Source organism: Epinephelus moara, chromosome 5 (genome assembly GCF_006386435.1).
Source record: "Epinephelus moara isolate mb chromosome 5, YSFRI_EMoa_1.0, whole genome shotgun sequence".
In the NCBI taxonomy this organism is placed as follows: domain Eukaryota; kingdom Metazoa; phylum Chordata; class Actinopteri; order Perciformes; family Serranidae; genus Epinephelus; species Epinephelus moara.
In genome coordinates, this window is record NC_065510.1 from 12,444,551 (window position 1) to 12,467,358 (window position 22,808).

Consider the following 22,808-nt stretch of genomic DNA (forward strand, 5'->3'; position numbering starts at 1 on the left):
GGTATCAAGTCAACCTTAATAATGTATTTGTTACTTATACACTTTAAGTCGTTTTATTTGATACTGGTCTTTCCTTGAGATATATTGTACAGTTATGTCACTAAAATTAAAACCTAACATGATGCACCAAAAATATTAATTGATGTGTGTTTTGATGTGCGTAAAAATGTTGTAGAAGGTATTAATATCTAATGAAAACATGCTGAAACCTTATAGCAGGTATGAATATCAGAGAAAGAAGAAATGTCAGAATGTAGTAGGTTCAAATGTTGAAAGCACTGCTGTACAAATACCACAGATACATGTACAAAGAATCAGTGAAGATGTACTGTTGAAATGTTGTAGCAGGTACAAATACCTGAGAAAGACGTATTGACGAAACATCGCAGATACAAATGCTCTATACAGACGTAATCTTGAAACATCATCACAGATACTAATACACAATGAAGACATAGTGTCAAAACATTGTAGACATACAAATACAAGATGAAAACGTAACACTGAAACATTGCTGCAGATACATATACCTGATGAAGATGTATTGACAAAACACCACCACAGGTACAAATACCCTATACAGACGTAAGGTTGAAATATCATCACAGATACAAATTCATGATGAAGACACAATTTCGAAACATCGTAGAGATAGAAATACACAATGAAAATGTAATGTTGAGACATTTTTGCATATATACCTACCCAATAAAGACATAAAGTCGAGACATTGTCACAGATACAAATACCCCACAAGGACATAATGCTTGAATGTCGTAGCAGATACGAATACCCAATGAAGATGAACTGTTAAAATGGCATACAAAGTACAAATACCCGATCAAGACGTATTGATGACACATTGTCACAGATACAAAAAACCACTTAAGATGCACTGTTGATCATCATCATCATGTTCCTCTGCCTGTTGTTGCTCCCTCTCTCTCCTCGTCTGCTCTTCAGTTTCAATGAGCTCTGCGTCTGTGTACGTCCGTGTACTCTGTGTTCAAATACATACGGGCGGTCATCAAATTCAAATGGCTCATCCAGATCCAGTTGGTCAAAATCGGGTAAAAAGTAGGACATGTTTGTTGTGGCAAGTCAAAAGATTCACTCAGATAGTGAAAGTCTGGCTCTGAAATCTCATGTCTCGCAAGATTTGAGTTGTTGCAGGAAGTTACCGCTGGAGTGACCTTACAAACGCGAGGAGTTACTCTGTTTGGAGTAGTCATGGCTGAATTTTTACCCGATTTTGACCAACTGGATCTGGATGAGCCATTTGAATTTGATGACCGCCCGTATTTATTTGAACATGGAGTACACGGACGTACACGGATCATTGAAACTGAAGAGCGGACGAGGAGAGAGAGGGAGCAGTGTTACTTCGGTAGCACATATACTAAAATTGCAACAGGCAGAGGAACATGTCTGAATCCAGCTAAAGGTAAACACAGACGTTCATTTCTCCTTTCTCTTATGTTGTTGGATAACTATACAACAATCCGAGCCTTTCTGTGTGGAAAAAAATGCACTTTTACTGGACGTATTTTGATGTTGTTTGACGCTGTCTGAGTGCCCTATTATTTAATATAGCGAGTGCTCACGGGCTGCAGGCAGGTCAGCCCTAGCTTCGTACTGGAGAAATGTCAAATATTGAACATCCTATCACTCATTTAGACAAAAGTAGATCCGAAAATAGGGCCCAGGTTGAAAAAAACATTAGTTCCCCTTTAATGTCAAAAGGTTGAAATGCTGTAGAAGGTACATATACCTGATGAGGACATTATGCGAAAATAGGTACAGATAATTATAAAGACGTAATGGGGGAAATGCTGCAGGCAGACAAAGTATCAGAGAGAGGGAGAAAGAGACATGGAAAGTACGCAGCTACAGAGGGGTGACATTGGCTTGTTCTAACACTTCTCTAGTTATGTGAAAGCATATGTGTGTGTGTGTGTCTGTGTGTGTGTGTGTGACACAAAAAGAGGGTGTGTTTACTCTCACATTGGATATGCCATAGATTACTGACACAATGACAAAGCTTTGGCATACTTGTGTGTGTGTGTGTTTGTGAGTTGGTGACAGAGGGAGATTCATGCCCATCGTTGAGTGCACATTGGCAATGAATGTACATAAGAGCATAACCCTTAGCCAAAGCTACACTTACGACACACACACACACACAGACACACGCATACACGCACACGAACAAACACACTGACAGTGACACAGAAAGAGGTTTCGCTTGAATACACACCTGTCCTTTTGCTCTATGGTACACAGCACACAGTCTGACCACAGGCCATGCTCTGTGTGTGTGTGCGTGTGTGCGTGTATGTGTGTGTATGTGTCAAAGGGCCTCCAGGGTATTCATGTACACAGACAGCTCCTCACAGGCCAAAAGTCCTGTACAACAGCCTTACTCTCTTTCTGTCCCTCTGTTTATTTTTTTCATTTTTTTTTGTTTTATTTCGTACTTGTCTTTTCATTCACTCTTTTTGGTCGCCTGCTCCCTGTTTTTCATTCTTACCTTCTTCATTCTCCCTCTCTTTCTCTCCCCAGGGTTCTCTCTCTTTTGACCCATAGGAGGAATAAATCTGCATGATTTTCCTTCAGAAATGTCCCCAGATGTGGCGTGTCAGTGTGTCAGTGAGTCAGATTGTGGCGTGTCAGTGGGTGTCTCAGTATTTGGACACGTGCGTGCGCATGCATAAGTGAATGCGAGTGTGCGTTGGGTGTTTTGATACAGAAACTAAAGGTGATCATGTGAATGAGGAATATTTGATATACGTTAATATTAAATAATCAAGGCTACAACCCAGTTTGTGCACTCAGTGTATTAAAATTCCAGATAAATTCATACTGCAGACGGGTCCAGTCAAGTAAGTTTTATTTATCACACCAAATCATAACAAAAAACTATCTTAAGACGCCTTTCATTTCAAGCACGTCTAGACCAAGGAAATAAAGGAAGAAAAAAAGGGGGAAGAATAACAGAAACTATTAAAGAACACTTTTTAAAATTGTGTTTTATTTTATTCTGTTTTCTGTCAAACATCCATCTCCACACAGTGAAATCTGTTAAATCCCTGCAAGTAATGGAAGTTGGCATCGGTTCGGCTCGTATCTGAGGCTGACACATGGTGGGTCCATCTTGTTTTATTAAGCAATTGGTTGTGGATTTAAAATATCATGAGCCTTTGTACAAGTGAAACATTTATGATGAAACTCTTCTCTGTAGAGTCTTTTTTATAGCCGTAGTTTGTTGTATGCGCTGAAGTGCATTAGACTGTGCAGGTGCCCATTGTATTTCTCACATATTTCATACCACTGTGTTTGTATATTGTTTGAGTTATCATTTTAGTTTTTCTTTTTTTTCTGTTTGTGCTGGTTGGTGTTCAGTGGCTATTAAGAGTGAGTGAAGTATCTTCTTTTTTGTCTTCACACTGGCTTCAGTTTTGAGTCCAACAAGAGCAGAAAAATTACGTCAGCTGTCGGTCTCAGGCGGAGTCTGCATGCCTAAGGCTTGAACCTAAATTTTCAGGGCTGTGCAGCGTGGAGTGGCCTGTACATGAAGCTCCTAGGCAGGCAGTGTGCAGGTTGCTGAGAATCCTGTAAGTATGGATTAGGCCAGTAAGTCAGAAAGGTGGAGCCTACGAAGACATGATAACACCATACATAATATACAGTATGTGAAGTGCTCCAGTATTAGTTGTATTATTTAAAAGTATTTTTTGTGAATACCCTGATTTAACTATCCAAGTGTGAGCCCTTTATCTGTGAGCATATGCATCATATAGTTGCACTGGTATGTCAAGCACATTTCCCTTTAAGATCTTTTCTTTTGTTGCTTTGATTGTTTAATAATTTATAAATGCTCCCCAGGCTGAAACATTGAAATCAAAGGAAGTCATATGTTGTGCTGATTGTGAAGCCCTCTGAGAGAAAACCCTGATTGTGGGCTGTAGAATAAAAATTGACTTAATGTCAAAGGTGTAAGTACTAGTATGGATAAAGGCTAAATTAAAGGGTGTTGTGCATGCTAGCTTAGTTGCAAAACTAAAAGGAGTCATCACTGATGTTATTAGTTATATCTGTGCTGTTTCTCTGATTCCATTTTTTTAAAATAGCTGCTGTGGAAAGGCTCGTGTGACAAGTAGTATATCACCAGGGGTAAAAAAAACAAAAACAAAACTTGTAATATTCAACCGTGCTCAAGGTGCTGTAAAAACAACTCACAACACAGTTTCACTATAGTAGCATCATGACAGGGACATCAAGTTTAAAGCTGAATACTGTAACGGATGTGACTTAAAGTTAATGGCATTTTCGGCAACTAATGGGATCGTGATCTGCACCATAGAAGCAGGAAAAGAGTCATCCTATAAGCAACAATTTACATCTACTGCCTTACTCTGACTGCTGCGGTGCAAAACGATTAGTTATAGTTTTCAATGAGCACCAGTTTACAAAGTTCAGCAACTTGATTCCAATATGAAATTTATTTATTTTGATAATGTGTGCTTTTCTTTCTTTTTGCTTTAAAAATGATTTTGCAGGTGTAAAGTTAAGTGGATTTTAATTAAACTAGATTTAATTAAGTTAATGTTCTTGCGTAAATACTTTGTATTGAATTGTAGACAAAGCTGTACTAGTGCATTTTCTTGACGTGTCCTTCTATCTTGCAGAGCATTCAGATTGCCTTTAAACCAGCACAGCCTTCTGAGTGAGAAAATTAATCCAGGTATTAAAATAATAGCGTTAAAGACAGTGGCACTGATTAAACACACACTTCAGACTAATATGCATGGTAACCATCAATGTATAGGCTGAAATGATTGTGTACACGTGTGTGTTTGACAGAGAAGAAATGTTTATGTGATATAGATTGATACTTTTGTGTCTATGTGTGTATGTTTATGTGTGTGTACTTGATATATTTAGCCAAATTCAAAAACAACACACTTGGTAGCCTGCTGTGTAAAATAGTAGATGGCGTATGGATGGGCAAGCTTTAGCAACGCAACACACCATTATATGCAGATAAAGACAAATACACACAAACATGTCTTTTCAGTTGAGTTGTGTTTTTTAAACTGCTACTGTCACATATTGTTTTCACTTGCTTTAACAACCCATTTAAACCAGCTTCTGCTAATTCTAATGAAATGAGTATTGTGTTGAAATTCAAATGTGAGCTCTGTGCAAGAATGTGAGAGGAAAGGATTATTGTAGATGGAAGTGATACAGTGACTAGTCTGACATTGAAGTACAATGGAAAAGGAAAAACAAACAAGTTTTATAGTGTGAGTCGATTTATCCAAACTAAATATCAAAAATATTTCACTTGGCAAAATGTTAAAATTAATTTGTCATACCATTATCAATGTAACATTATCACTAACGCTGAATCACATAACAGAGTGTTAAGGAGTTTTAAGTGCTGCTGATCCCACTGAGCTGTTTGTAGTCAATTACATTGGTTTGACTATCCGTATGACCGTGTCCCAACAACTCTCACCAACACCTCACTCTGTTTCTGCTGGATGTGTAAGTGATGTTTTTGTAACAAGCTCAAAATGTTGATATAGCACTCATTGTCTTCCAAACCTCATGATCCCACTACGAGAGCCATCACCACTGTACATTTACATGATGTCTCATCAGTGAAATGCAATCAAATTTGCTGGCATATATATTTTACAAACTTAGAAACCCTCATGCTGTGATTGTTTTCACTGAGGAAAAATATCTCATCAAACTTCAAACAAACCAATCCAATAAAATGAAGCTCAGCAAAGTGCTCAAGCCAGACCCTGATTTAAGCAACTCTGTCTCCAAGGAATTACTTAGCACCAAATTGTTTTCCCAATGATGTTGTGGTGACAAACGTAATCACTGCCTGAATTAAGTTCAGAAGCAGTGTTTTTTTGTTTTTTTTTGGGACTGAATTTGTATTGCAGAGTCCGATGGGTAAAATACACACTGACTCCCATCTGCGATTAAGCTTTGGCAACAATGGTGCTTTGGTTAGTGTTAAGGAAAGATTGTGGTTTCAAATTAATGTAAATAAACACATCCTGTCCAGGTCTAAACTTAAAAAAGGTTTAATAATGCTGCAGCCACAACCTATGATCCAGGCACAACCGCAATCCGATTGAAACCTGCAAGACAAGGAAGCATGAAGGCTCCTGGGGAGAAGCCAAGTTAGTGGTATGCAGAATATGGCATTAATGTTAGCAAATGGAGAGGAGGAGGGGGAGAGAAGGGGCACAGTGTATCATAGGAAGTCCCCTGGCAAACTAGGCCTATATCAGCCTAACTAGGGGCTGGTCCAAAGGCAAGCCTGAGCCAGCCCCAAATATAAGTTTTATTTATGAGGAAAGTCTTAAGTCTACTCTTAAATGTGGAGACACTAGTCGGGTTTCCATCCACCTATTTTTAATTTGCATTTTCAACAATTGCGAAAAAAACTTGAATGGAAACGCCAGAAATTCGAAAACAAAAAAAAAAAAAAAATTACGCTTGGAGGGGGTGGAAAAGTCAGCGTATCGATATTAGGAAAATGTGAACTTTGGCAATGGAAACAGATTTAGCGTAATTACTCCAGTGTCAGGTGAGTGTATTTCACAACTTACCTGAATAGACTGGACGTGTTGAATACCGCTGCATCATGTGCGCTGCCTGGTGTACCAACACAAACACCACAGCATTATGTAGGCTACGCTGACAACGCTGATATCAGTGTGATGAGAGCTCTCGCAATAGCCAAGAGGTTCCCAAGGAATCTCTCCATCTCGTCGTAGTCATGGATGTGCCGGTAATTGTTTACATTAGTTGTAGTCATGGATGTGCCGGTAATTGTTTACATTAGTTGTGGACATGAGACGCTTTCAATGATGTCATCTCACGGCGCTCTCTTCTTCTACGGGTGTTCTTTTGCTTTTTTTTTTTTTTTTTTCCCATGAGAAGCGCCACCTACTGCGCTACCTGTTGACTCCCAATACTCGCAAAACAATAATGAATGGAAACATGCATAAATTTGCATATTCTTTTGCGCATTTTCACAAAATTTGCTTAAAATTTACGATACATTTGGATGGAAACCCAGTCAGTGTCTGTGTCCCAGATTTAAACTGGAATATGGTTCCACAGAAGAGGAGCCTGATAGATAAATGTTCTGACTCATATTCTACTTTTGGAGACTTTAGGAACCATAAGTAACCCTGCATTCTCAGAGTGCAGTGATCTGGTGGGATAATAGGTTGCTACGGGCTCTCTAAGATATGACAGAGCCTGACCATTTAGAGCTTTGTAAGTGAGGAGAAGGATTTTAAATTCAATTCTGGATTTTTCACAGAGCCTGTGCAGTGAAGCTAAAACAGGAGAAATACTGTATGATCTATTTTCTTAGTTCCTGTCAGAACAACTTGCCAGATATGTCATTCAACAACACTTTCTTATTAAGTTAATAAAAAACGTAATCAGTCAGCATTACGTTTGCCTCACAACATTTACTGTTGCAAATGACAAATTTCTAGGGGACAGGGCTGGATTGGAGTTGTTATGTTTTTAAGGGCAGGGCAGATGTGAGCTGATTATGTTGTAACCATTAGTCTGTTAAGAGTATTATTGTCAGTCATTTCAGACCATTTCCTATCAAAACATAAACATGTGTCAGCAGATGTCCAAGAAAACTCACATTGCATCTGACGTGGTCACATCAGAGGTCAAAGGCTGTCGAGTTAATTTAAAAAACCTGCAAAAAAAAAGAACAACAAACCAATAAAAATACCATTAGGGACTTAGATAAGTAAACATGAATACCCACTGAGGGCCATATGTCTGATCCCACCCTCTGCCAGTCACTGTCCCAAGGCCTGTTTCACTTAATTTGCAGCATGCAAGCTGTGATTTGCAACATGAGGTCATTTCCTCGCCCCTTAATTTTGACATATGTCACTAATCAAGACAACTTCAACACTTGCTGTTCATGAGGATACATGAAAATTGCAGAGCCATTTACAACTTGCAATTTTATCAACAATATAAAGCTGATAATTATTTGTGACATGTGACCTGACACTATTTGCAATCTCTGTAAAAACATTGTTGCAAATCATGTATGTGAAATGGGCCCCAGTTCATGAGGCTTTTCTCTCATGGTCCAAACAAACCAGTATGATTTTTGCAAAAGCTTTAAAGAGAGCATAAAGTGTCTTTTAGAAGTTAGGTTTGACCAGACTTGTTGAAGGCCACAAGTCAACAGTTGTGTACTTTTTGTTTACCACATTCTTTTTTTTTTTTTTCATGTAATATATCCTTGGACTCTTTTATATTACTGTTATTTGAGCATTTCATGCTTTCAATAGATAGTGCAAGTAGAGAGATGACAGAAAATGAGAGAAAGAGAGATTAAACAAAGGTCCCCAGCTGGACTCTAACCCCCATCCTTGGACTCCATTGCTTGAATTTTTAATTCCCACATCAGGTAACTCTAGTTTGAGCATGTCCTTGGCCGTGTACAGTCAGATTACATCTCCCTGCTCAGTTTTTAAGATGGAATTGAAGTCTGAAAAACAACTGAAAATCCATTGCGCCAGTTGATTAAATAATGGCGTTGCTTGCAACACAATTCAGTCTAGGTGTCTGAGATTAAAGGGTAGGTTCTCATTTCTCGCAGTCTGTTTTAACATAATGGTCAGGTGAACTTTGAGGGTTATCTTGCTGCAATCACTCCTCCTAATAAGACAAAAATTGTGAACCCATTTTCTAAAAGTGAAGTGTGATTCCAAAATTGTTGAGCATGTTGGCTCAGTGGGCAACATTTTCTCATTTAGTATTAGTTCTAGATAAAGTTTGACTAATTATTTTGGAGGAGGTAAGCCTAAAAGATAAGGCTAGCAATATTCATTATTTTTCTCATTGCCAACAAATCCCATGCGTACATTGAATTCAACAATGAGTGTATCCTGCTTACAAATATTGTGTGTGTATCAAAGCCTGATAGATCTTCTTCCTCTGTGCCATGGAGCTCCACTGTTGTCCAAAAACTGTTTAAAACACATCACTGAGCCACACTGTTGCACTGGGTGACATGTTCCTTTATTACCACGAACACACACACTGTTTATTTTGACTCAATTCCACATACACCATCCTGCTGCCACAAATACTAACTAGAGCGGGTGTGTATCAATCCGCTGCTGAATATAGTCCCCGATAAGTGCACTATTTTTTCCTGTTTGAAAATGTTTTCGAAAAAGTGTACCCATCTGTTGCAGTAAAATACCGAGCTTTTAGAAGAAAAAAAATCAAACTATGTAGTTGCAAGCTGGTTTTGAAGGTTTACGTGTTCAGTGGGAACAGATGGGCCAGGCCGCAGGTTAGTAAAGTACTGATGGGAGTTGCTGAGAATAAGAAAAAATAAAGAATGCCAGGCTCATCCGTGAAGGTTGGCACGGGTTAAATCCACACAGTGTTCAGTTTTTTAGGAGATACAGTGTTGAAAAGCAGGCGTGTATTTTTGTGCATATGAATATCCTGTGATACAACAGTCTAATCATAGCTTTCACCCCCATTCACTTCAGATGCTATTATTGACATCCCACTGTACAGTAAGTGTGTGCTTGTCCACACGAGTGTATTGTGTCAAGCAAAAACATGCCATATGTCTAAAAGTAGTAGCACCAGTGACAAAGGACACACTGTCAGAAGAGGAAATACCAAAAGCTTTTATTATACGAAAGACACAACGTGTACTGTACATAAACCAGGTCTCAATCTGCGTCACACAGAGATATAATTGAAGCTAATTACACAGACACATTAAATGTTTGTCACTCTGCATATGTCATGATTGCCTATTTTCTTTAATTCTTTTTTATTTTGAAAATCAAGAAATAAAATTACACTGAATGACTTAAAAACAATAACATTCTGTATGATGTAATGCAATGCAATGCAATAGCCCTGCAAAACACGCCACATCGCATTACTATTTTAGGTGTGTATTGATGCAGTTCTATACTGTGTTTTGAGGTTGTGGTTTACCTGTGTTGTTTATAATATTTGTTCTGCTTTGTTTACATTCACAAATAAGCAAAAAATAAATGAATAAATAAAATTAATAATAATAATAATAATAATAATAATAATAATGATAATAATAATGAAAAAAGGAAATTTTATACCACCAAAAATGAGACCCTCAAACATTAATTCAGGCCAGATGAAGACGTTCAGGTCTAACAGCAATGGCAGCAGTGTGTTGGTCAGACACAAAGCGATGCAGCACTTCCCTTTACTGGTTAAATGGCAGGTTATGGGTGAGTGTGTGGTTTACAGGAGAACACATCCATGAACAATAGATAATAATGAGGTTATACGATTAACATATTTGCCACTAATAACACCACTAAACAGCATATAACAAGAAAGTTTCAGGTCAGTGTTAGACCATGTGCTCTTTCATTGAAAGCCCAATAAGTTACAGCTACCTTAAACAGTCAAATACCTGCATGTTGTCAGGAAACATCTCACACATGCATCTTCTTAGCCTGCCCTGCGCTCAATGTCACCTTTCTGGAAAACTACAGTGTGTATAATCTCAGGTCAGAGAGTTCCTCAATTTTCAGCTGAAAATCTTAAACATAAGAAAAAAGGAAGTAACAGCACTGAACTGAATCACATCACATCAATCACACACATGCTGTGGAAGTAACATTATATCACTCTGCTCTACAATACTACAAAAAAATAGCTGTGCAAACATTGTACTCGGAAATTAGGAGTCACTTAGCAGGAGAAAGTGCAAATGTCTCTCACATTTCACTTAAAGCTTTTGTTACACCGCGCATAAACTGTGACGCTTTAACAACTACAAACTCTCGATTCAACAAACTTACATTAACTTCGGACAACTTAATGGGCTGCCTGGAGGGCACTTTGCTCAACCATGTGGTCGTATAATTCTCCACGTGGACGCGAGGACAGAGAGGATATGCACTTACTTTGTTTTCATTCACACACACACGGGTTATCCAAAGGCGTAGAAGCTAATTAAGCTAGTAAACTCCGTCCTCGGCAACTTATTACTGCTTTATTTTACCTCCCGTTTTCTCCCCAGCACTTACTTGCTCACCAATTTGCTGCAGCCACACAGGGGAGGGGATACTCTGACTGATGCATATCACACGATCAAGTCCGATTTATTGGTAGTCTCTTGAACAATTAATATAGAATTGTATGAACTCCTGACACAGTTGAAAATTTCACAGAGTGCAGGATTGTGTTACAAAATAAAAGATTTTACAGTTTCCTGATCACTCACACAGAAGTAGAGGACGAATGTGAAAATGACATTTGAATTATCAAACAGTTTTATCTTATTGTTACAGTTCCACCTCTTGTTATTTTACATTATTATAATTACAGTGGTATTATTGAAGTGTTAAGATTTTGGAGGATGGAAATGTGTTTTTGCTTTTCTTAAAAACTTTGGTACAAGTGTTTTAGTTTGACCACTACCAAGCAATATTATAATCTACATTTTTTTCTTCTTTTATAGACAAATAAATGTATTATCTTTTGTCCAATTAATTATCCTGCTTTGGAAGAATAATTTCCTGGAGGCTGAGGCAACACCATTTACATTTCATCCTTGCCAGTGTCCCTTCCATATAAGCCAGCATGCCCACATGCGAGGGTGCTCTCTCCATAACGCACCAAGCTTTGTACTTTTTGCTTTTGTACGCACTAACGGCACGCCTTACAGTGGTCACTGAACAAATGCACTTTCACGCACCTCTAACTGTGCTTTCTTCTGCACCTTGCTGTTTTCTTTCACCATTGTTTTCTTTAATAAATATCTTCAGTGCCTCGCATGCACCTCCCTCCGTTATGGCCCACGAGCACATCATAACACACCTTAGCACTGATTCTTCTGAATATATTTCAGGAGCACGCTGATCTCAGTGCTGAATGCAGGTGCTCGAGCAACTCGGCTATTCATCGAAGGCAACACACTGCGAAAGCTTTCTTGTCCGTCTTTTATTTGGCACAAAATTAACAACCACAATAAATTACACGCTGGCTGAGTGTTCCCCCAGAATCCTAAGGTTTTAGTCCAGAGTTTTCTCCACAGAGTTCAACTCACGCAGACATATTCACCATTGCAACGTGTTTGCTTTTTATTCAGAAAATAAGCACAATTTGTTCCCCATTGATCAGTTAAAAAGGTTGTAATAGTCTTTTGCATTTTGAAGCAGCGATTTGACTCACTAAGTGATATTTCTGTCAGGGCTTTTATATGCTCTTTACTCAGTTGACTGTGTCAGTGGAGAGTCACCCCCTTTCTGTAAGAACAATACCTCCACGCTGATAAAGCCAACTTTCTTTAGGCAGAAAAATCTTTTGTGTGTGTGTGTGTGTGTGTGTGTGTGTGTGTGTGTGTGTGTGTGTGTGTGTGTGTGAAAGTGACTCTAAGGTTAAATATATTGTTTTGCTCGTAAACACTGTTCACCATAGCTTATAATTTGAAAATATATAAAGGCACGGCATCAGATAGTACATGGTGTTCACCTCCTTTGGTCACCCTGGCTTTCAGAGGCTAAATACACTTATACTTACCAGATTTGTGGTAAGTGGATGACATTGCAATGTTTGTTTTAGCTCCAAAACTCTCCGTCACAATGTGTTTTGCAAGTCTAAGAGGATAAAAATAATTATGAGAAGTCACCAAAGCCAGTGGAAACAACAATCATAATCTTGAGGGCCCCATGGAAGTGTTGTGTGATCGCTCCTGAGTGATAAATTCTCCTTACAGATATCTAAAATCACACTGAATCAGAACATGCAGTCGTTTTAGGAGCCACATATACATTTCATATACATGTTGACTGTGTGAACTACTCTATGTTTTAACTACATCAGTTTTACCATCCTATTGTTTTGCTGTGTGCAGACTGTCAGACTGAGAGTGGATAGAAAAAAAACACCTCATCAACCGGGTGTCTTAGGCTACTATGTCCTCGTGCTGCTCTTGCTTTCTCGCCGTTACCTGTCACAGTCAGGGCATACAGTTCAAAGTCACGGCTGACCCCCCACCACCCCACAACAACCACCCGTACCGATCATTCATGTAGAACACACACACATACACACACAGCCGCTCGCGCACACGCGCACGCCGGCACACCGGTAGAGACGTCAGGATTGGACGCAGCAGGGGATCCCCCAGCTTTCCGTTTCTGCCTCGCTTGGCGTATCATCATCTTTTACCGAGAGGAGATGAGCTCGCGCCGGCTCACACTTGCAGAGGGCAGCAGTAACAGAGGACGGTCTTGTTTCTCCGTTTCACCGGAGCGCGCTCTCTCGCTCCTTCTCTCTCCCCTTCACCAGTGTGTGTGCTGCTGCAGTGGCTCTTATTATTATTACAGTAGCTGTCGCTTGCGCCGGGCGGCCGGGACAGCGCGAGGGAAGAGTAGAGAGCAAAGGGGAAAGGTGTTTCACCACCTGAGCGATTTAATTTCGGGATTAAAAAGGACGCTATGGACGGAAAAACATCCCGGTTCCATTGACTCCGCGTTAGTTTAGTTGTAGTTTTGCCGCTGTAGAGACAGAAGAAGCCACCATTTCATCTGTCTTCACAGACCGACACTTCATTTCACGTGTGCGTTGTTGCTGACAGCCGCGCGCGCCGTGCTGCCTTGGACATAGTATCCTCGAGCCTCTCTGGGTTGGTCCACGCGCCGCGTTGCGTTTCACAAAACTTAAAATTAACAACCAGGCTTCACACTCCGCAGGAAAACAAAGAAACAACACTTTCCGGAGTGCGATAATTGGAAATAAACCGTCTAGAAACGTGAGTAAAGTAGTGAAAGAGGACCGTGCGGCGAATATGGTGCTCTGAACGCGCTTTTTCTAGTTTTCTTTTTTGCCATTTTCACCATTAACACTGACGTCGAGCAGCTGAACGAGTGGAAGAAGTTTTTTTGTTGGAAAAAGTGGAAGAAAAATAACCGGCTACACGACGGTGGTCGTAAACTGGGAGAGGAGGGTCCCCCCACTCTGGGACGAACAGGTAGGACAACCCTCACACACACTAAACATGACTATAAAAAAGAGGCAAGCCACATATAAGCTAATGAACAACGCCATGTTTATTAGCATATCATTACCTATCTATAAAGCATTCCGAGGTTACCTGAACGCAAGTGTCTTATCCACGACAGATGCCATTCTCCCCGTTAAAAATGGCAGGTCATTGTTGCTTTGCATGTCGATACGTATCACTCAAGGAATGTTCTGAGAGCATTAAAATACCATTATCCGCACTTTAAGTCGGCAACAATTAAAATAAAGAAACGCCACTTGTCCAGTACAATTTTAACTTTCCTAATTGGCTCGCTTGTTATCCTCACTGTGTTGTAGTAGACGAGCGGACGAGTCAACAGTGAGAACCTGTTATAAAAGTTGATTTTATTTATTAAAGGCTCATCGCTTCTACACAATTTATATGCCGAATTGACACCACTTAACTTAACATTTAGGGAATGTATTGAATTTTAATTCACAGTGCACGTAACCATTGCCGTTAAGCCAGAGTTAATTAAATTTACATTATTTTTAATGGCGAACATGGCGTTCTCTACGTAGCGTAGTTGAGCTTTGGTTCGTGGTTAGATATCCTGTTCATTATTGTCAATATTTAGTCGCACATTTAAGAGACTGATACTGAGATATCCTAATAAAATCGTAAATGAAATGAGTTTTGCTGTAGCTTTGTTATGTAAGCGTACATTGAGGGGAATTTAAAGGGCAGATGAGAGGGTCTTGATATGGGAGTGGGCAGAACAAAAGAAAAAGGGGAGAAAAGTTGAGTTATGCAGCTTTGGAAAACGTATATATATCAAACTCATAACAAAGGGGAACATTTTTCTATTGTGTGTATCTGTTTTCAAGTATTTTCTCAAGTGTTTGCATATGAATATTTCCCAAATTAAAAACCATTTATTATACCAAACCCCAATTTAATTGAATTAAATTCCAGACTGCTATATGGGAAGATATCCAATGGTAATTTTATTAATGAATTTTAGAACTGGAGAGATACTGTAATAGAGGTGAGAGTGAAACCTATTATTATAACCATCATTCTCCTGCAGTCTGTAATTGGGGCAATTTCTTGTGAATTAAATAACACTGAAATTAAACTGTTCCTCCTCTAAGTGCTGCTGCACATACTCTGAAAAGCCACTGACTTCTAATATGACGGATTATTACAGTTGTAACAGTTTAACCTCTGTTCTGGTGCTGATTACAAATAGGACCCCACTCTGAAAGAGGAGTGCTGGCATTTAGCCTGTGGTACAGCTTTGAGGAATAAACCCTGTTAGAGGCTTGTGTTGTCTTGTGAGTAGTTGGGAGATGGTGTGTGTGTGTGTGTGTGTGTGTGTGAGAAAGTCAAAAGTAATGCCAGACTGGTATGAAAAATTGTTAAGAAAGGATCTCAAACTGTAGTAATCCGGCAAGGTAGACACGGAGTGGCTTTCTCTCCCCTCGTACTTGTCTTTATTGTTTCTAGCGGCTCTGCTCAGTTCAGTTAACCCACGTACGTCCTGTAATATCCTTAATTGCCCTCATGTAAAGCGTGCAATATGTGTCTGTACTCTGTAGTTTGCACAACGCTGTTTTGCATTTTTCTGTCACTTTGTGTGCGAACTTACTCGCTGCTTTGACCTTGTCTGCCAGTGAAGTGACATTTTCACTTGCGTCCCCTTCTTACCTGAGCCTTAAATGAGAGAGCGTATGTCCTTGGTCTTTTCACTGCACTGTGTGACAGGTAGTAAAAATATCTTTGTCTCATTCAATTATTAGGCTTTGGGATTAGTAGATACAATATCGAAGTTAAATTTCATAGAAATTTCTGTATGAACTGGCTTTACAGAAATTGCAGCAGTATTGCTCAGGCATCAGAGCTTCTGTAGTTACTGTACACCAGTGTGGCCATCAGTGGAGCACTGCAAAGGTGAAGGGAGTGTGGATGTGACCTTGAGTAAATTAAAACGGTCTCACCTTTTTTAAAAAAAATTAAAAACAAGCTTCATATCAGATATTCACTTTTTTTTTTTTTTTTAGCCGGCTATGTCTGCACTGCAAGTGTTGTTGATGAAATGGTGTTGATTAGCGAATGTAAACAAGTTTGTTGAGTTAACAATACATCATTATCATCATCATCATCATCATCATCATCATTATTACTACAATGCTCATGATGAGAAAGTTGACAAAATGGCTTTAGTGGTCCGCTTCTACAGCGCTTATAATTGCTTCTTCTGCAAAGTGCGGTGTACATATATGCAAAGATTTATTGTAGAGCTGTGAGATATGTAAAATTTGATGTTGATACAGTGATATGAGACTGTATGGTACGTTTATCTAGAATGTGTCTATCTAGAATTTTGGCTATATGTAGGGATAGGGGGAATATCGATACATCATAGTATCGTGATATTTTGCGTGGCAATATGGTATTGATATGTGCATGCCGAGTACATTTTTAAAAACGATATACTTTAGTAATATTGCAAAAATAAATTAAACTTGTAGCATACTAGAATAACAAAAGCGGTTGCTTTTCCAATTCACTTGATACATTTTGCTGCAAAGAAGTGTGATAAACAGACTAAACGGATAAACAAACTTTATTTTATAGACAAATGGGTGTAAAAAAAATAAAAAAAATCACAATATATTGTGATATATGTTATCGCAGTAGTCAGCGTATTGCAGAACATTTAAAATCACAATAATATTGTATCCGGACTTACGTATCGTGATAGTATTGCATTGTGGGGCCTCTGGTGATCCCCACGTATGTATGTGTGTATTTTTCAGACCTACAATATTGTCATGCATGTTTTGTCTTTCCCTTTTTTGTGGCTGCATTACAGCAAACTGATTGAATGACTGACTGAATCTTCTGAGCTCATGGTAGTGTTCTTCAGAGAACGCCTACAGCCTCTGCACAACAATGAGGGCACACTGTAGAATCGAGAGAAGCCATATTAGTTGAACGGATATTCAGCGGTCATTTAATACAGAAGCTTGTTTCACTCCGTAGTGCTAACAGCAGTAGTTGTCCAACAATATAGAACAGTCAGGCTGAAGAGGAGGGTGAAATGAACTGTGAGTGGTGTTTGCACATACACTGTAGCACTGTGGAAGTGTACTGTACACCGCTGTTGGTTTCACAGATGGCTCAGGCAGCCCCCTCACTGAACATAAGAAGAAGTGAGCAGATTGCAAGTGAAGCACATATTTGGTAATATTGCTTGAGAAAACATTTTGTGTTTAAAACAATTGTATGTGACAGTTCCAGGTTTAATAGAACAGATGACAGACGGGTAGATGCTAGCATATGTGGTCTGTTTAAAGGACGGATATAGTAAACAGTACATACCAATTCATATTTTTATATGCGACAGAGTCACTGTGATTTTGACAAATGTAGAATTATTTTGTGGGACATATATCTGTTCGCCTGTGGGCATCTTTAGTATACCAAGAAAATGGTATAATTTTTTTTTTTAATCTGTTTTTTTATACTTTTATCTATTGATTCAACCATTTCATGTTAAAACACAAGAAGCTCAGCGAATATTGTTTTTGTTCGGACAGAAACATCGTCCACTGAAACTGCATTGAGAGTATTTTCCCTGCCCTCTACGCAGCCATCTGTTTCAAATTATTTTCTTACAGTACAAAATAAACTTGCACAGCTGTAAAACTAGATAGGTAGCACGTCTCAGTGAACATCTTGCCCATTTTTTTTTTTTTTTTTTTTTTTTTTTTTGTTATAGCTAGACTGTTCTTGCACAATTTGTTTTGAATGCTTTGGCTGTGGGAAGTTTTGAATAGACAAAAAAAAAAAAAGTCCCTATTTTGAAACTACTGTAATTAGCTTCCTTTTTTCTTTTTAAAAAAAGTAGTAGTAAAATCCACATTATTAATATTACTTTTTTCTGCAGAGTTCATCTTTGTTCATCTCAGTTTCACTCTCGAAAAAAAAAAGCAGCATGGATGCTTTGTTTCACAGTCGACTTGAAATGCTGCATGTTAGAGCTTCCCAGTCGTTCTCGAACACACTGTAGACATTTAAAATTAATGCACTGACTTTTTTTCTTTGCTCAATTCTATTTAGCTTACCTGGACAGTCCTCTGTACATGGATTGCATTTTTAGAAATAAATATTGTGATATAACAAATGCACCAGTTAATTAATCACCAGTAAATTGGGGAGAAAAAATCAAAATCTACACAATAAAGCAAAAGCAACAAGAGAAAGAAACTTTTAAGGGAACTCTAAGTATCAGTATGGGCTTTAATTGTATGCATCCATTATTTTATGTGCATGCATGTGTGTGTGTGGGTGCTTACATACACACCATGATGATTTGATTAAATTTGCATTTGTTTGATTTATGCACGCTTCGCCTTACGGACAAAAATTAGACACACTATGTACTGTATTCGCATGTACGTGTGTGTGTGTGTGTGTGTGTGTGTGTGTGTGTGTGTGCGTGTGTGTGTGTTCGCGTGCCTGTGTATTTTTTGTAAATATGTTGACGTACAGCCAGTCAACCAGCAAGAGACAGACAGTTCAGCAACAACATGGACACAAACATACACACTCACTGGATGACAACACGGGGCTAGAGTGATAACCTTGCGTGCATTTTTGCGAGATATTGTGTGTGTGTGTGTGTGTGTGTGTGTGCGCGCGCGTGCTTGTATGTGCTTGTGTAAGGACTTAAAAGTATGCTGTGTGTGTATTTCTGTGTGCATAGGTACCTTGTGGGTTTCCTCTAGTGTGTGTGTGTGTGTGTGTGTGTGTGTGTGTGTGTGTGTGTGTATTTTCAATAATTACCATGAGAGCCCTCAAACTGAAGATTTATCCACATAGTGTGTGTGTATGTGTGTGTGTACGTGTGTGTGTATATTGTCCAGGGAGTGCTCAGACTGAAGATCCAGCTGATGAAAGCTACCTGGAGCTTCATAAATGGGCCCTTTGTCCAGCAGCAGCAGAGCCTATGTGTATGTGTGTGTGTGTGTGTGTGTGTGTGTTGCTAAGCCTAAATCTTTGCTGAAAATCCGGTAGAAACAAAATGTTTTGTCAGGGATGCTGCACCAAATCCATCAGGCATTTGCTGCTGCCATATGTCTTGCGTGATTTGGTAGATTTTTCCTCAGTTTTGACCGCTGAGTTTTTCAAATAGTAAAAAGGTTAAATGGATTAATAAAGCTCCAACTGTAGACTATTGGCCGTAAAATTAATTTGGAAAAAGTAAAAAAAACAAAGAAAAATCACTGGCTGGCTTTCTGTCGTCGCCGGGGACGTATTCTCTTGACAAAATATATTTGTATTTTGTTTTTCCAAAATATTGCCTGCAGGACCTATAGACATGTTCTCAGGCTTTTTGAACAGCCCCTGTACTCATCTGCCATGGGCTTGCGTGTCTATAGCCTCCGGAGTACAAGGTAACGTAAGCAACACAGTTAAAAAAAATAAAAAAAATAAAACCCCAGCAACCTTGTGGCATATAGCTGCCTCTGAACTGTTATACCTCCTAATGTTTAGGTCACCTGAGGCATGTTGTGTTTGCTGCTTACTTCCATCACAGGCTAGCAGCAATATGCCTTTTCTAATAATCATTACCTTTTCTAATAGGTGGCATAAGTGCTCCTAATTGTCATTGATTTTAGAGTTGCAACATTTTGTCAAGTAGTTGATGGACAGAAAATTAGTTGGCAACTATTTTGATCATTAAATTGTTGTAGTCATTTTTAAGCAAAAAAGGCAAACATTAGCTGGTTTAATGGTTCGTAAATGTGAAATTTGATGCCATTTATTTTTGTCAATCATTATAGTAGATTTAGTAGCTCTGGACTTTTGTACTGTTGGTTGTATTAAACGTACAATTTGAAGACGTTACCTTGGGCTCTGCAAAATTAAGCAGACATGTTATTAACAAATCATTAATAGAATGATCGAGAAATTAATCAGCAGATTGATTCATAATGATAATTGTTACTTGCAGCCCTAATTGATTTCATAACACAGTTGCGATCGGCACAATGAATAGAAGTCAATAAATTGTTCGGTGAAGTTTGCTGAACCCAAGTTAATATGTGTGAGTGTGTGTGTGAAAGGAGTGCAGTGGATGAATATTCATTTGATGGGCTATTGATTGCATTTACGCTGTGTTTTAGTTTTTTAAACTGTAGTGTGTCAGAGCTTCTTAAAAGTAGTCATTAGATGGAACTTTGAGCGGGTTACTACTAATGACATGGAATTCGGGCGGCGGACATGTTTAATCCTTTCCATCCTGCTATAACCACCTACACCTATTACTAATCTTTTTTTTCCCTAATATATTCTCCACATGTTTACAGTGTATAATTTTTTTTCACACTGATTGTCCATACTGTAATGTTATTGTGTTGGTCTGCTCTGTACACATGGCATTTATTGCATATTTGCCCATTCAGGGAGAGGGATTCCTCCTCAGTTGCTCCACCTGAATATATATATATTTGTCTTTATGCTCTGATCTTCTGTTCCAGCGTGGCTCTCCACTGGCCTCAGGCCATTGGACACACTCGACACAGAATATGTGATATATTGTCAAATAGGCTTGGATGATAACTACCCTCATACCTTCCTGACAGTTCACCAGGGAATGTAATGGTATTTGTGTTAAAGAAAAAAAAAAAAAAAAAAATCCCCCTCCCCCACAAAATGACAAGAAAGCAGATATTTCTTACATTTCTTACTTATTTTCCCTATTAAACAGACAAATTCAACCGTACACCTTTTGAATTCAAGTCTCTCTTTCACTGACTTAAGCCTAGCTTATTTGCGTCATTAACTTGTTATTAAATGCATTTTATTCAAACCAGACACAAAGAATATAAGACTTACCAAGACTGTCTTGGTTAGTCAATGATTGAAATAAACCTTTAATTCACTGAGCTCAGTATGTGCCAGCTCTACTGCTCTTATATCTCGTGTTTTCCCTGCCATTGATTTTAGTCCTGTAACCTTATGCCCACCATTTGCAGTCGCCATCTGTTTCAGCTCAGCTGCCTGTTCCATAGGTAGAGACCGACCTCTGGTGGTGTATGATGTGCACTACAATATATTACCTAAATTTGGCAACTCCATATCAGTTTAATAGAAGAGCGTCTGTATTTTCAGCGCTATTGAAAATCGTGCCTTTAGGATTTCGAAATGGCCTGACATGCTGTAATATCGAGAAACTGCCCAAGCCTATTGTCAAACAGTGGACGGTGTGAAAAAGGGGCAATTACGTATGCCTTAATTTTATATTTGAAAGTAAAAAAACAGTAGTCTGTGTGAAATAATTTTCTAATACACCGTTGTTGCCTGACAGAAATAGAGATGACATTACAGGAATAGAACAGGACTATATTTTGGGAAAGAAGTTTACAGATACAGCATTAGGGTAAAGAGGGTGCTTGTAGTGACTTGTTCATATTTTGCAAGTACCAGCTCCCCTGCCTCAGCTGAGAGGAGGCTCTGGATGCACAGCTGGAGTCAGCAGTGGCACCGTGCTGTGCACTCTTTCATGACTTCTGAAAAACTACAGAAGGAAAAGGGAGATATTTGAATATTTTGACCATAATCTTTCCTGTCACCTTCCTTGGCAAGGAATGCACGTTGTTTCTGTCAGTTAAAAACTGCAGATACCTGTGTGCCTTTGGTTTCCAGCAGATCGTGACCATGATGGAGATCTGCCTCAGATTTTTCTGTTCTGTTCACCTTGAAGTAGTTGCATCAGAAAACTGTCAAATCAGAATTGGGTCACAATTAGGGATGGGTATCATTAAGATTTTAACGGTACTACTGCTCTTATTGATACTGCTTATCGATCCGGTATTTTAATGGTACTCTTGAGGAAAAAAACAAATTAAGAACATAAATTGCTTCATTTTCTCAATTCTCATTATGCAACAAGATAGTTTTTTAACAAAACATTTTACTTTTTACAACTTGAAATGTAAAATATATAAAATAATAGTGTTGTCACGGTACCAAAATTGGGACCCACGGTACGATACCAGTGAAAGTATCACGGTTCTGAGTAGTATCACGATACCACAGCAAAAATGAGGCAGATGTGCCTTTTGTCATTTATAAAAAGATAAATCACTTTTCTATAATACATCAATGATATTTCAATGGAATAAATTACTTATTGACTTATTCATACTTCAAAAACAGCATCAATAAGTGATTAACATAGGGGGGATCAAAATAAAATAAATAAATAAAATAAAAATCAACCAGCCACCCTCCTCCCCTGACAAGTAAAGAACAGTCCCTAAAGTGCGTTGAGGTTTGTGGACCGTTACCTGCCACAAAGAGAAATGTGAACAGCTCGTTTCCCCTTCTGACACGTCACATACCTGTGTGCCGCCACGGCTTGGCTGTTCAAGTACTACTGGACAGTCATGACACCAACAAAGAGGAAAATGTTGGACCTGGAGCCAGGCTTCTCCGTCGCCGGTAAGCCTTTATCTTGTGCCGGAAACCCTATTTAGTAAATAGGGTCGCAAAATAGCTAATGGTTATTAACTATACGTGTTGGCTGCTAGCATAATGTTACAAACCTGGGCTGGACGTAAATGAACTAGCTGTGCTAGGGCAGTCAAACCCTGTACGTCTGAATATGATGCACTTTCGCAAGGTGTTTTGACAAATTACTAGTGTTGCCGCCCTT

General features: G+C 38.8%; 1 long non-coding RNA gene across 1 annotated transcript in view; it reads left to right on the forward strand.

Moving 5' to 3' along the window:
• Positions 1-13,301: 13,301 nt before the first annotated feature.
• Positions 13,302-22,808, forward strand: part of LOC126390033 (uncharacterized) — a 77,315-nt gene continuing 67,808 nt past the window's right edge. Inside the window, exon 1 of the long non-coding RNA XR_007569916.1 lies at positions 13,302-14,083. This is a non-coding gene — a long non-coding RNA (uncharacterized LOC126390033). The remainder of the gene's footprint in view (positions 14,084-22,808) is intronic.